This window comes from Suricata suricatta, chromosome 9 (assembly GCF_006229205.1).
Source record: "Suricata suricatta isolate VVHF042 chromosome 9, meerkat_22Aug2017_6uvM2_HiC, whole genome shotgun sequence".
In the NCBI taxonomy this organism is placed as follows: domain Eukaryota; kingdom Metazoa; phylum Chordata; class Mammalia; order Carnivora; family Herpestidae; genus Suricata; species Suricata suricatta.
This window is the reverse complement of record NC_043708.1, coordinates 136,914,329-136,926,387: the sequence shown is the minus strand read 5'-3', so window position 1 is coordinate 136,926,387 and position 12,059 is coordinate 136,914,329. Positions and strand designations below refer to the sequence as shown.

Sequence of the window (12,059 nt, the reverse complement as noted above, 5' to 3'; positions counted from 1 at the left end):
CGGCGGGGACGCGTGGGGGGGGCGCCGGTCCCCTGCCCCCGCCAGACCCCAGCCCCGCCGCCGGCCGCCTGGCTCTACACCAGCCCCTCCGGATTTGTCAGCCAGATGTGACAAGGTTGCGGAGAGGCGAGGGCAGGAGATCTGATGTTAATCAGTGCATAGCTCGGAGCCAAACTTTCTCAAATGCGGTGTAGAAACATGCTCTTCTCATTTAAGGCATCTCTTTGTGGCTGTGGGGCTGCCACCGGTCGCCGTTTGACAGTTAAATGGAATGCCAACTAGCAGCCTTAATTGTCGGAGTAAAACTGTGTGTGTGCGTTGTTGGGGGCTGTCGGGAGGGTGAGCGTCAGACACTCTAAGGTCAGTTATGTCCCCCAGGCTTATGGCCGTGCTCCCCGGCTCTCTGGAAGACGGGGCATTTAAATCGGGCCAGACGCCTGGTCGCAGCCAGGCCTCTGCCGTTAACACTTAAGGGGCCTAAAAAAAAAAGGCCCCAGTGGTGTCCTGGGAATCCCTGTCAGTGAGTGTGAGTGTGTGCGTGTGCAGGGGAAAACGTGTGTTCCTACACGCGCCGGGCCCACACAGCAGATCGAGCAACCAAATTTTTGTTTTTGAATATGTTCTCATCAAAGTGACCAAGATTTTTGGCTGGCAGTGCCTTTTCATTCTTTGCTTCTCAATTTAATTTGCTGTTGCGTTTCATGGGCTCCTTTCATAAGGTCCCGGAGACTCTAAGCTTGCACATAGGTGCTTATATGTGAAAACTTCTTAACAGTGATAAAGACACAGGCTCCTCAAAGTGTCCCCTCCCGAATCCGGTGACATATATTGTTAAAAATCTCATTTAAAATGTAATATGTCAAAATAAAATTTTCAGATATCGTGGGGAAAAAAAACCACCAAAAAAAAAGTTACTTCAAACATTAACAATTAGCCAGGATTTTGATTTTTGCTTTAAATGGGTGTGAACAGACACCGCTTTTGCTATGGCAAATATTGATAATAACTTCATCCTTTCCGGCATTCCTAAAAGAGTAACGTGGGAATCGTGATTTGATTTCTCCTCTGATGGGTCTGCTAATGTTAATTTCACCAAGAAAGTATTACCATTTGAACTAGACCGTGGGTTGAACGTGTTCGGGTGTTCAACGCCGCGAAAAGGTGGTGAAATCTTCTCTGAGCTCAAGTGCGGTTCGTGCTTTGGAAACTCATAATTCTGTTCAGACATCTGCATAATTTAATTTAGAAAATCATCTGTACCCGGAAATGCTGTTCCATTCAGACTCGTGAGGATTTAACCAGATGCCCCTACTCCGGTCAGAAAGTGGCAATTGGGGAGGGGTTATTTGGCCCTTGATAAAGTGCTCAGACAGGGAACGATCATGTTTGCTCTGGTAATAATTCACATCAGAAATATTAACCGGCATGAAATAATTCCTGTGGACCCATTAGGTTTGCAGAGAGCGTTATTTTTGTTTGTTTGTTTGTTTGTCTACAAGTGTATGGTGCGGCCCTTAGGCCAGCCTCGGGGGCCCGTGTTCTGTATCTGAGAATCCTGGGCTTGGAAAGGACCCTCCACCCCACTGGGTGAGAAAAGTTGTGGAGGTTTCCCTGGGGAACAAATCCTAATTGTTCTGTGAGCAGACCGTTATCATTTATGAATGCCTAGGGGTAAACATAAACATTTTAAAATTCCGTTTGTTGGGAAATGTAAATTGCTGCATGCAGGGGTGAGGGGCGGAAGTGTGTTTTAGCCCTTGTGTGTGGCTGTGAAGTGACTTTGAGTTGCCCTGAAGCTTCCCCAAGGTAAATTACTTGCAGGGACGAGCTCTACCCCCGGGTGGATTTTCGCCTCTGCAGATGGCATTTAGAGTGACTAACTTTCGTCGGAAACAGCCCTGTCTGAGAACTAGAAATATCCGCGGTAAGGTGAAATCACAGTGCTGAGTCAGCTTCTTTTTTTTTTGTTTTTTTGATAACTAAGACCAAGATTTACGGAGGCAATATATATATATTTTTAATTACTCTCCTCCAAATATCCTATTGCAGATTTTTTATTGTATTTATTTATTTACCTCTTTTATTTTTTGATGCCTTATCTGAGCGATGTTAAGGATAACGGGGGCTGTGCAGGAGAGACATCTGGAAAGTTCAGTGTGTGTGTGTGTGTGTGTTTTCCTTTTCCACCTGAAGACTTTATTTTCTGTTATCTTGTCCTCTTTTGAAGCCCTTTCTCCTAATTCCGGAAGTTTCCAGTGTGGCCCCCTTTCTCCGCATGGACACATGCCTATTTTTATCCAAAAAAAAAAAGCAAAAACAAAAAAAAAATTTTTAATTTTTAAATTTTACAAACCAGTGGCTGAAAAGAAGGAGCAGCCCCCCCCCCCCCCCCGCTCTGCTCCGGGGCCTTCTCAGACCTGGCGTGTTGTGGGGACAGGGGCCACGGCCGTGCCGTCCACGCCTGAGCTCCTCACTATAAACCGGCCTAACAAATCATAGGACGAGTCTGCCTGGGCGCCGATGACCTCCCAGAGCTGAGGCGAGGGCGGAGCGAGATGGGGAAATAAAGCCTCGTAAAGGCCAGGTCCCGGCGGCCTGCGTGGCGGGAACCGCGGTCTCCGTGAAGGTGAAGCTTCATTCAGGCCACTTTTTCTTGCCTGTGGTTGTGTTAGTTTGTCTCCTGTCACAGACTCTTATTTGAAGCCTCCTTCCGTACATACACCCAGACATCAAAAGTATTTTGTATCTGCGTACCGGCTTCCAGAAGCCCTGACCTGGTCTGTAGCCCTCGGTCTGTTCCTTGCGTTACTCATTACGAAGATAAAATTTTTCTACAGAGAACTCGAGCGCCTTGTGATTCTCCATGCCGGGTTTTAAGGCACTGATAAGGATGGCTCATTAGCAAACGTTTGCTGGTGTTCTCTTTTCCTAAACTTCATTTTGAAAATCTAGGGGCGATTTTTTCTTTCTTTCTTTTTTTTTTTTTTACACTCAGTTCTTAAAATCGAGTTCTGGTGAAGCCCTTCTGTAGCTGCAAAATTTTACTTAGAAATGTTCGGTTTCACTGTTTTCCTGCAGCAGTGGCGGCGGGCATGACGTTGCGGTGTTTGTATAACTGGCTGCTTTAGTTGAAATTATCCTGAAATGTTAATGTCCTTTTTCTGTGTAGGTTTTTGTGTGTTTTCCCCCAGAGCTGTCTCTGTTGCCTTCAGAAGTTCCCTACACCGATAACGTCTCTGTTTTTTATCAAAGGTTCCTGAAGATTGCCCTGGAACCCTCCCAAATCTAGGTTCTAAAGGGGGGAAAAAAGTGTCCACCCATTCATATTTCCATTTAGGTTGTTATGGGGTTTTTTTTTAATGAAGAAATAAATGGTTAGGTTCATAAAGTAACATTTGCATCTCTTTCTACTCTATATATTTTCTGTTTTCAGAACTAATAATTTTCAGAAAAAAGGGCACAGCTGTTAAATGATTTTGGCACAGCGTTTACACTTTGATTCATAGAGATCAAAAGAACAAGCGTTTTCCCTCTTTGAAGAGGAGCAACCAGAGAAGGTGTGAGGGCCTCAGCGCGCGGGCCTCGCAGGTAGACTTGGCCCGACATCTGTGCCTTCTCGCTCGGCCCGCCGCCCCCGCCCCTGCCAGACCCTTCTCCAGCCCACCCTTCGCCGGCCCAGAGCCTGTTCTTTTCACCCCCCTGCTGAGAAAGCGGGTTCTCTCCAGCCTGCAGTGGGTGGTGGTTTTGCACCGCGAATCATGCCTCCCTGCTTTCTCCGTCCCTCGTTTCAACGGTGCTCATGGGAAGAGCGGGTGTCACCCAGGGGCCCCCGGGGGCTCCACCAGGTCGACCGAGAGACTCCTGGCGATCGGCCGGCCCCGGGACAGGAGCCCCCGCTCTGCGGCCCGGCCTGCTGGGGTTCACACTCACCTACAGACCGGGCCTAGGACCCGGGCATTTCCTGCACGCAGTGAGGGGGCGCACCTGCCGCCTCGCGGGGGAGGCCTCCTCGGGCCCCTGAAACAGTGACCGGAAGGCTCTAAGGTCAGTACATTCCAGTCTGTGCTCACACGGCCTCCGTCGTCTGGCAGACCTTATTTTACCGTTGGCGTGTTCTTATTTTTTTTAATGTTTTTATTTATTTTGAAAGAGAGTGAGAGCGAGCAGGGGAGGGGCAGAGAGAGAGGGAGAGAGAGAATCCCAAGCAGGCTCCGCACTATCAACGCAGAGCCCGACGTGGAGCTCAGTCCCACGAACCATGAGATCATGACCTGAGCCAAAGTTGGACACTCAACCGACTGAGCCCCCCAGGCGCCCGGACGGGAACTTTTTTACCGCACCCGTAATGGAACCCCGCTTTCCGATCAGAGACAACTGACCCGGTTGTCAGCCGTTCCGTGAGGAGTTACGGAATGGTGGCGTTTTAATTCTTCATTTATTTATTCACTAGATGCTTCTGTAAAGGGGATGTCTGTATCGTCAGTGGTCTGGTTTCCCTGAAGTACAATTAGTATAAAAAAAGATATATACTCGGAGCGCCTAAGTGGCGTCTGACTCTTGATTTCAGCTCAGGTCATGATCTCACGATTTGTGGGGCCGAGTCCTGTGTCGGGCTCTACAGTGACAGCAGAGCCTGCTTGGGATTCTCCCTCCCTCCCTCCCTCTCTCTCTCTCTCTCTCTCTCTCTCTCTCTCTCTCTCCCTCCCTCCCTCCTCTGCTCACAAGTGCTCTCTCTCAAAATAAAAACTCTTTTAAAAAGGATGTATACTGAGTGGCTCAGTGGGATAAGTGTAGGACTTTGGCTCAGGCCATGATCTCACAGTTCATGAGTTCGAGCCCCATGTCAGGCCCCGTGCTGACAGCTCAGAGCCTGGAGCTGCTTCCGATTCTGTGTCTCCCTCTCTCTCTGCTCCTCCCCCACTCACACTCTGTCTCTCTCTCAAAAATAAATGTTAAAAAAAATTTTTTAAAAGGATATATACTTGATCTTTCCCTTGTTCACCAGTTTTTGGAACAATCAACTGATTCCCTAGCTTTCCCTAAAGGCAGCCAGTGATTTTTTTTTCATTTGTCTTTAGTATCTTTTGACACTCTAGATGTGAATATACTGAATGACTCCCGTGCACTTTTGACACATTCCCAGTACTCTCTGCTGTTCCTGACCAGTCGAGCTGTATGCTCTCTTCCCCGGTGAACACACACACGCGTCCAGGGCAGACACGGGGGTCTCCGCTTCGTAGCCCCAGGAGGCTCCCTACAATTCCCGGCACGTAGTAGATGCTCTAAAAACCGCCTCCGGAAACAAGAGTAGTTTGTTAAGTAAAATCACGTCACCTTGTTAGCCGCTCACGCAGGAAGACGGCCTGAACGTCTGGCCTCGGGTCTCTCCCCAGGTGGGCTTCCGTCCGGTGCCGCCAGCTGCCTCCTACAAGAAGCCCACCTGGCCTTTCTCCTCTCTTCCTCCCAGTTGTCCTTGCTGCCCATCTAGCAAGTGATGATACTGTGTTCAGATCCTAGCTGTGCCTCTGAGCGTTCATATGTGTGAGGAAAACAGTGGGAAACTAAAAACCTGAAAGAAATTAGAGAAAAATGTGAGAAGACGAGGTAGGGAGCCAAAAAAAAAAAAAAAAAAAAAAAAAAAAAAAGCCAATTCTCACGGAAGAAGTAAGACGTGCAGAATATGTAGAGACCTCCCCACCCTTGAATGATGCAGTTTCCGGAACCCCAAAGGCTGTACCTGCAGCCAGAGAGAGTAGGGTGACAGATTGGCTGCAGGTGAAGAGGGACCAGGTCCCCTTGCCAGCTGAGGGTGGTCGGCTGCCTCAGAAGATGTTTCCGGGCTGTAGATCCAAACCGGCATGATTTGATCTTCCCCAGAGTCTTCCGCGACCCAAACATGAACGGTCGTCTGCATCAACACTTAAAAACACAGCCTGGATAAATGTGAAGTGGTTTTTATTCTAAAGCTTGAGGACTCGAAAAGCGATTTGTGATGTAGCAGATTTGGTCCTTTGGTTTTATGGTTCTTCTCACCCAGCACCTGGCACAGCCTTAGAATCTCACCCTTACGAGAGGACTGCAGACTCTGCACTTGGCCTTGGTGAGTTCTACTAGTTAGGCATTTTTCACACGATTCTTATATGGGCCTCACCATCGCCAGCCGACAGCCCGTGTGTAAATTAGGAACTACTTTTGGCTGCTAGTAAAGGCTCCTACATAACAGTCACCATCCTGCCTGTGCAGCCATCCCCAGGGCATGACTGCAGAGTTGCCTCATGGTCACAAAATGGCATCTGAAGTCCAACCATCACATTCTTATTCCAGGAAGGAAGGAGGAGGATGGCAGAGAGGTCTCTGGGCTGAGTCGGCTCCCATTTACAAAGGAGTTTTCAGTAAAGCTCCACCTGCCAGCTTCCTCTTGGATGCCGCTGGCCAGTACTTAGGCACCTGGCCCCCAGCAGACACTCAGAAAGTACGATTCTTTCAGAAAGGACGTGAGACCCTCAGAAGGTCAGACTCAGCAAGGAAGATGAGGTGAAAGGCTACGGGGTGGGCGTCTGTAATTGGGAAGCACGGTGCCACTGTCCCCGATTTGTTCACTGCCCTCTCGATGACACCCATGCAGGGCTCACGGAGCGTCGGGCCCCCTGCTGGCCTCCGGGTGCCGGGTTTGGGTTTCTGCTGGCTCCGGGCCTCTTTTTGGAGTGATTCGCTGTGCGGCAGCTTTGATGGAGGGTTCTGTAATCGGGGGTTTTGGTGGCTCTGCCTGTGGAGCGTCAGACCACCGGAGCCCAGAGGAGCCACGAACCTTGCCGTGATCTGGCGCCCTGACTGTAGGTCTCTGCGGTTCCTAGCTGCGGGTCCGCATGGACAGGGCGGACAGAACTGCGAGCTGGGCAGAGACGGGCACCCAGCCGGGGCACGGAGCTGCAGGTTGTGTGGTTTCACGGTTAGTGAGACCTAAGGCACCTGAGGGCAGCTGTACATTGTGCCCCCTCCCGGGAAACGAGGCTCACGGCGAGGCGCCAGGAGCGCAGGCCAGAGCTCATGGTTTCAGTGGGTGAGTCAGCTTCCTCTCATAACTTTCTTCAAGAGCTTAGAGCAGAACCCAGACTCCTCGGCCTGCCCCTCAAGGAGCTCTGCTCAGTGTCCTCAACCACCTCTCTGACCCACATTTCCTACCATTAACCTCACTCCCGCTGTCTACACAGGTTCCGGCTCCTTTTCTGTTCCCTGAGCACTCAGCCTCTTTTTGTGCCTCGGGGCCTTTGCACTTGCCATGCCCTCGGCCCTAAAACACTTCCTCCCTCTCCAGGTCTCCACTGGCTCCTTGCTGTCCCTTGGATTCAGTTCAGATGTCACCACTTCCTCCCTCTCCAGGTCTCCACTGGCTCCTTGCTGTCCCTTGGATTCAGTTCAGATGTCACCACTTCAAACATCTTCAATGATGACTTTATCTAAAAGGCACCAGCTGGGTTGCCTGGGTGGCTCAGTCGGCTGAGTGTCCGACTCTTGATTTCAGCTCAGGGCACGAGCTCAGGTTCATGGCGTGGAGCCTGCCTGGGATTCTCTTTCCCTCTGCCCCTCACCCCTGCTCTCTCAGTCACTTGCTCTCTGTCTCTCTCTCTCTCTAAAAAAATAATAAATGTTAAAAATGTTGAAAAGGCACTTCCCTATACCCCTCCCCCTCCGTGCCGCTCAGTAATATTGCTAGCATGGCATCCTGCTTCATTTTTTCATAGCACCACCTTACTATGAAATGGTCCTGTTCATCTGCTTGTTTATTTTCTGTCCCCTCTGGATTATGAGCCCCTGGAGGGCAGGGACCATGTCCGTCTTGTTCAGCACCTTAACCCCCAGCGTTTAGAACAAACAGGTCTTGGCTCATTAATGTTTAGTGACCATTTATTCATTTATGATGAGGTTTCTTTATAGTGTGAAACTTGAATGTCTTTATCTGCAGGAGGAGAATGCCTGAGTCTCCGAGTTGCTCTAGGGATTAAATGAAACCGTAAATGTAAGTGCAGTCAGCCCCGAATATTCGTATTTCAAGATAGCCCCCTGCCTCCACCGTCCAGATCGGAGGCCACCCTGAACGTCTGGTAATTCCTCAGCCAGAAGGTGGGGAGGGCATTACCTACCTCCCAGGGAGGCTGGAAGAGAGAAGGAGACCCCACACGGGCTTCGTGCAGTTAAGTGCTTGGGAATGCTCACCAGTTGTGTGACTTTGGGACAGTCACTGACCTTCCAGGAATGCAAGTTTCCTGAGAATAATTCACTCCTCACCATGATGTAGGAAGGGTTACATGCGAACAACTATTAAGTCACACACACACACACACACACACACACCCGCAGAAGGGATGACGCCGGAAGGACATTGAGTCTCAGGGTTGGACTCAGAAGTGTCCGGTAGAACGTTCCGTGATGGCGGGTGTGTTCTGTCTCTCCACTGACCAGTGTGACAGCAGCTAAACCACACGCATCTGCTGAGCGCTTGAACTGTGCCTGTCGGGGTGCCTTGGGTGAACCTCTGGCTTCGGCTCAGGTCGTGATCTCACGGTTTGTGGGTTCGAGCCCCGCGTCGGGCTCTGTGCCGACAGCTCGGAGCCTGGAGCCTGCTTCCGATTCTGTGTCTGCCTCTTCCCTGCTCACACTCTGTCTCTCTCTCTGTCTCACTCTCAAAAATAAATATTAAAAATAAAGAAGACAAAATGTAGCTAGTGTCACCAAGGAATTGAACTTTTAATTCTGTCTAATTGTAATTAATCTACAAACAGCCACGTTTACGTTTGGCTGTTGGAGTGGCTCACGTGGGAGCTAGTGGCGACTGGACGGGGCGGCGCAGGCGCCCTGAGCCTCCAGAGCTGGCCGGCCGGCCCGCGGCTCCATCCTGTGTCTGGGCCGCCCACAGTCAGCCCCCTGGATCGGGAAGCCCCCGAGAGTCTTGCTGTCATTTTGTTCCTTCCAGTCAAGCCCTGAGACTCCCCCCACCCCCCCCCCGAAGTCCTTATCTTCAGTGAGAGGGAGACGTCTGTGTGGACTGGAGATGAAATCGGCTTTGAAGCGGACACTTGTTATCCTCATGCTGGTCATGCAGACCCCGTCGGAAGCCGTCTGCCCAGCGGCGGGCGTCTGTGTGGGGACCGCCAGCTGCTGGAGGTTCAGGGCGGCCTCTCCTGACCAGACGCCCCGGGGGGGGCAGCGTCTCCCCAAATTGCAGGTAGAGGAGGGGCAGACGGAAGGGAGGGACAGACAGACCCTCAAACTGAACCTAAAAACCAGGTGCCTGCTTTCCACCCCAACACCGTCAACACCCCCTCTTCCACGCGGGGTGGGTGGGTGACTTCTGTGCCACAGGTGGCAGGTACAGAGGAGCCCGCCAGAACTTGCGAGGTCGACTCGTGGCACATCCACGTGCCTAATAACAATTTGGAAATAGTCTGATTAAAACGAGTGCGTAAGAAGCAATCACCATGTCTTGATGGGTTCAGAACGTTGTAAACATGTGCTTTATGCTTCCGAAGAATGGAAACAGTATTCGGATTCCTAAGGAAAGGATGGAGGCTTTAAGAGTTTTCCATATTGATTTACATGAGTTCTTCGCGTCCTGTAATTAGAATTTTCGGGTTTGATTTCATTTTAGAAGCTTTAATTTGCCTGTAGATAATGGTGCTATAATTTTTGCCACATCGTGAAATTCTGATATGGGTGGGGAAACTCCGGGGCTTTAATATTTGGGAGTTTTCTTAGGCACTGTAATTAGCTTTTTTTTTTTTAGCTCATAAATAATTTCTCTGAGATTTATCTCCATGGGTGTATAATGAGCTTTATTTAGTCTTATTCAAATAGGCTCCTATAGAGCCACATGAATATTTCTTATAAAACAGCATTCATACATTGGGTTTCTAGATAAAACTGCCTAAGATTCTGTCCCTAAACTAGAAGCTGCTCAAAGGGAATAGTCAGGGCAGGTCAGTGGGTCTGAAATGCGGTCTGGGGAGATTTGGGGTTTTCACAACCATAAGAGGGAGACCCGTTTCTGTGGCATCAGGCGGGCAGAGCCTGGCGACGGATGCGTCATCCTGCAGCGCACAGGACGGCCACCGCCACAAAGAACTATGCGACTCAAAATGTCAGTAACACTGCAGTTGAAAAACCCTGAGTCAGGTGTCACAGAAAAAGTGAGTTCGAATCTCAGGCTGTGAACTTGCCTGGAGACGTTTCGTCTGCAGTTTCATCGTGCGGGGCTGCGGCGGGGGCCCCCCAGGGTCTCCCGGGGCTCTGCCTGAGTGAGAGCCTTCTCAGCAGAATCTTCAGGAAGGAGAGGAAGTGTGTGTCCAGCACGTCTTGTTTCTCTGATTGAAGCAGGGTCCTACTTTCCGTATAAGTGAATGGGAATTTTCTGTGTCTGGTTCCAGCATCTTGCTGGCAAAGAGTGAATGGCATCTTGAGGGACGGGTTCCCCAAATAAGAATTTTTCTGCTTTTAGAAACTTCCTTCGAAACAGCCCTGCCGATGGGAAGGCGGGCTGTGGAAATAGGGCAGGGGCTTCGTTTAGAGAATGATGGTAGCCGTCAAGAACACAGACGGCCGGTTCCTTGGTCAGCTGGCGCTTGGAGGCACAGGGTGTTCGAGAATCCGGACAGCCTGTTAGGGGCGCCACAAACAAAACTAAGGGGGCCTTTCCCGTTCCTGGGGTGGCCTGTAATGGATGTTGCACCGGCGCTCATTTTTATCCCTCCGGTCATGATAACTAGGTAATTACATGTATAGGAATATACGTGTTTGTGTATTTAACCCATCCATTTGCATCTGTTTATAGAGTCTCTATGCCCAAAGGTAAAATAATTTTTGGAGTAAAGCAGTATTTTTCAATCTTTGTTTCATTACTCCCTGTACACCCGAGGAGACTAGGGTTTTTTCCCCTAATTGTGCCTCCCCCAGGGAAGTCTTACACCATGGGCCGGTGTTCTGTTGGTGTGTGTGTACGTGCTTTGTACATGCACATCCCGCAAGGCCAGTGTTCACCGCCCGGGCGGGTCAGCCCCGAGGAGAAGGCCCGCAGGGGACGCTGTGATCGCGGTGAGTTCTTGGTAGGACGTTGGTGGCTTTACAAAGAGCAAACACGGTTTCCGTTTCCTGACGCCTTCTGGGAGGGACCAGGAATGGCCCCGCTGCGGGCTTCGCCCCTCCCTGCTGAGCGGTCCTGCTCCTTCACCTCAGAGGCTCTGGTCCAGGTGCTCTGCTCAGGCCCGTTGTGATCCAGAGAGAGTCACAGGTGAGAGTCAGCTCAGGGAGGTCGTAACCGGTCAAGTCAGTTCGCTGGTTTTGTTTTAAAGACTTAATTTGGGGGCAACTGGGCGGCTCAGCCGGCTGAGCAGCCGACTTTGGCTCAGGTCATGATTTCAGGGTTCGTGGGTTCGAGCCCCGCGTCGGGCTCTGTGCTGACAGCCTGGAGCCTGGAGCCTGCTTCGGATTCTGTGTCTCCCTCTCTCTCTGCCCCTCCCCTGCTCATGCCCTGTCTCTCCCTCTCTCTCTCTCTCAAAAATAAATAAACATTTTTAAAAAATTTAATAAAAAAATAAGTCTTTATTTTTTAGAATACTTTCAGGTACACAGCAAAATTGAAAATACAGAGATTTCCCGTATACACCCCTTCCTTCCCCATGTCCCCCACCAGAGGGTACATTGTGACAATTGATGAACCCACTTTGGCACATCACTGTCACCCAGAGTCCACAGTTTATGCTAGAACTCACTCTTGGGTGTAGACCACACGTCTGGGTGTAGACAAATGTATAATGACTCGTATCCATCGTTAACGGGGTGTTTTCGCTGCCCAAGTATCCTCCGTGGTCTGCCTCTTCACAGCCCCCTGCCCTCACCTAACTCCGCGCAGGCACTGAGGTTCTCCCTTTTCCAGAAGGTTCATGGGGTTGGAGTCGTATAGTGTGGGGCCTTCTCAGGCTGCCTCTCTCACTTAGCGGTATGTATTTAAGGTTCCTCTGTGTCTCTTCGTGGCTTCACATAGCTCGTCTTTTAAGCCCTGAGTGATA

The 12,059-nt window shown here is 50.4% G+C and overlaps 1 protein-coding gene across 1 annotated transcript in view; it reads left to right on the top strand.

Annotated features, from left to right (window-relative positions):
• Positions 1-12,059, top strand: part of BNC1 (basonuclin 1) — a 36,420-nt gene that overhangs the window by 9,454 nt on the left and 14,907 nt on the right. The gene's annotated exons all lie outside the window — the stretch shown is intronic.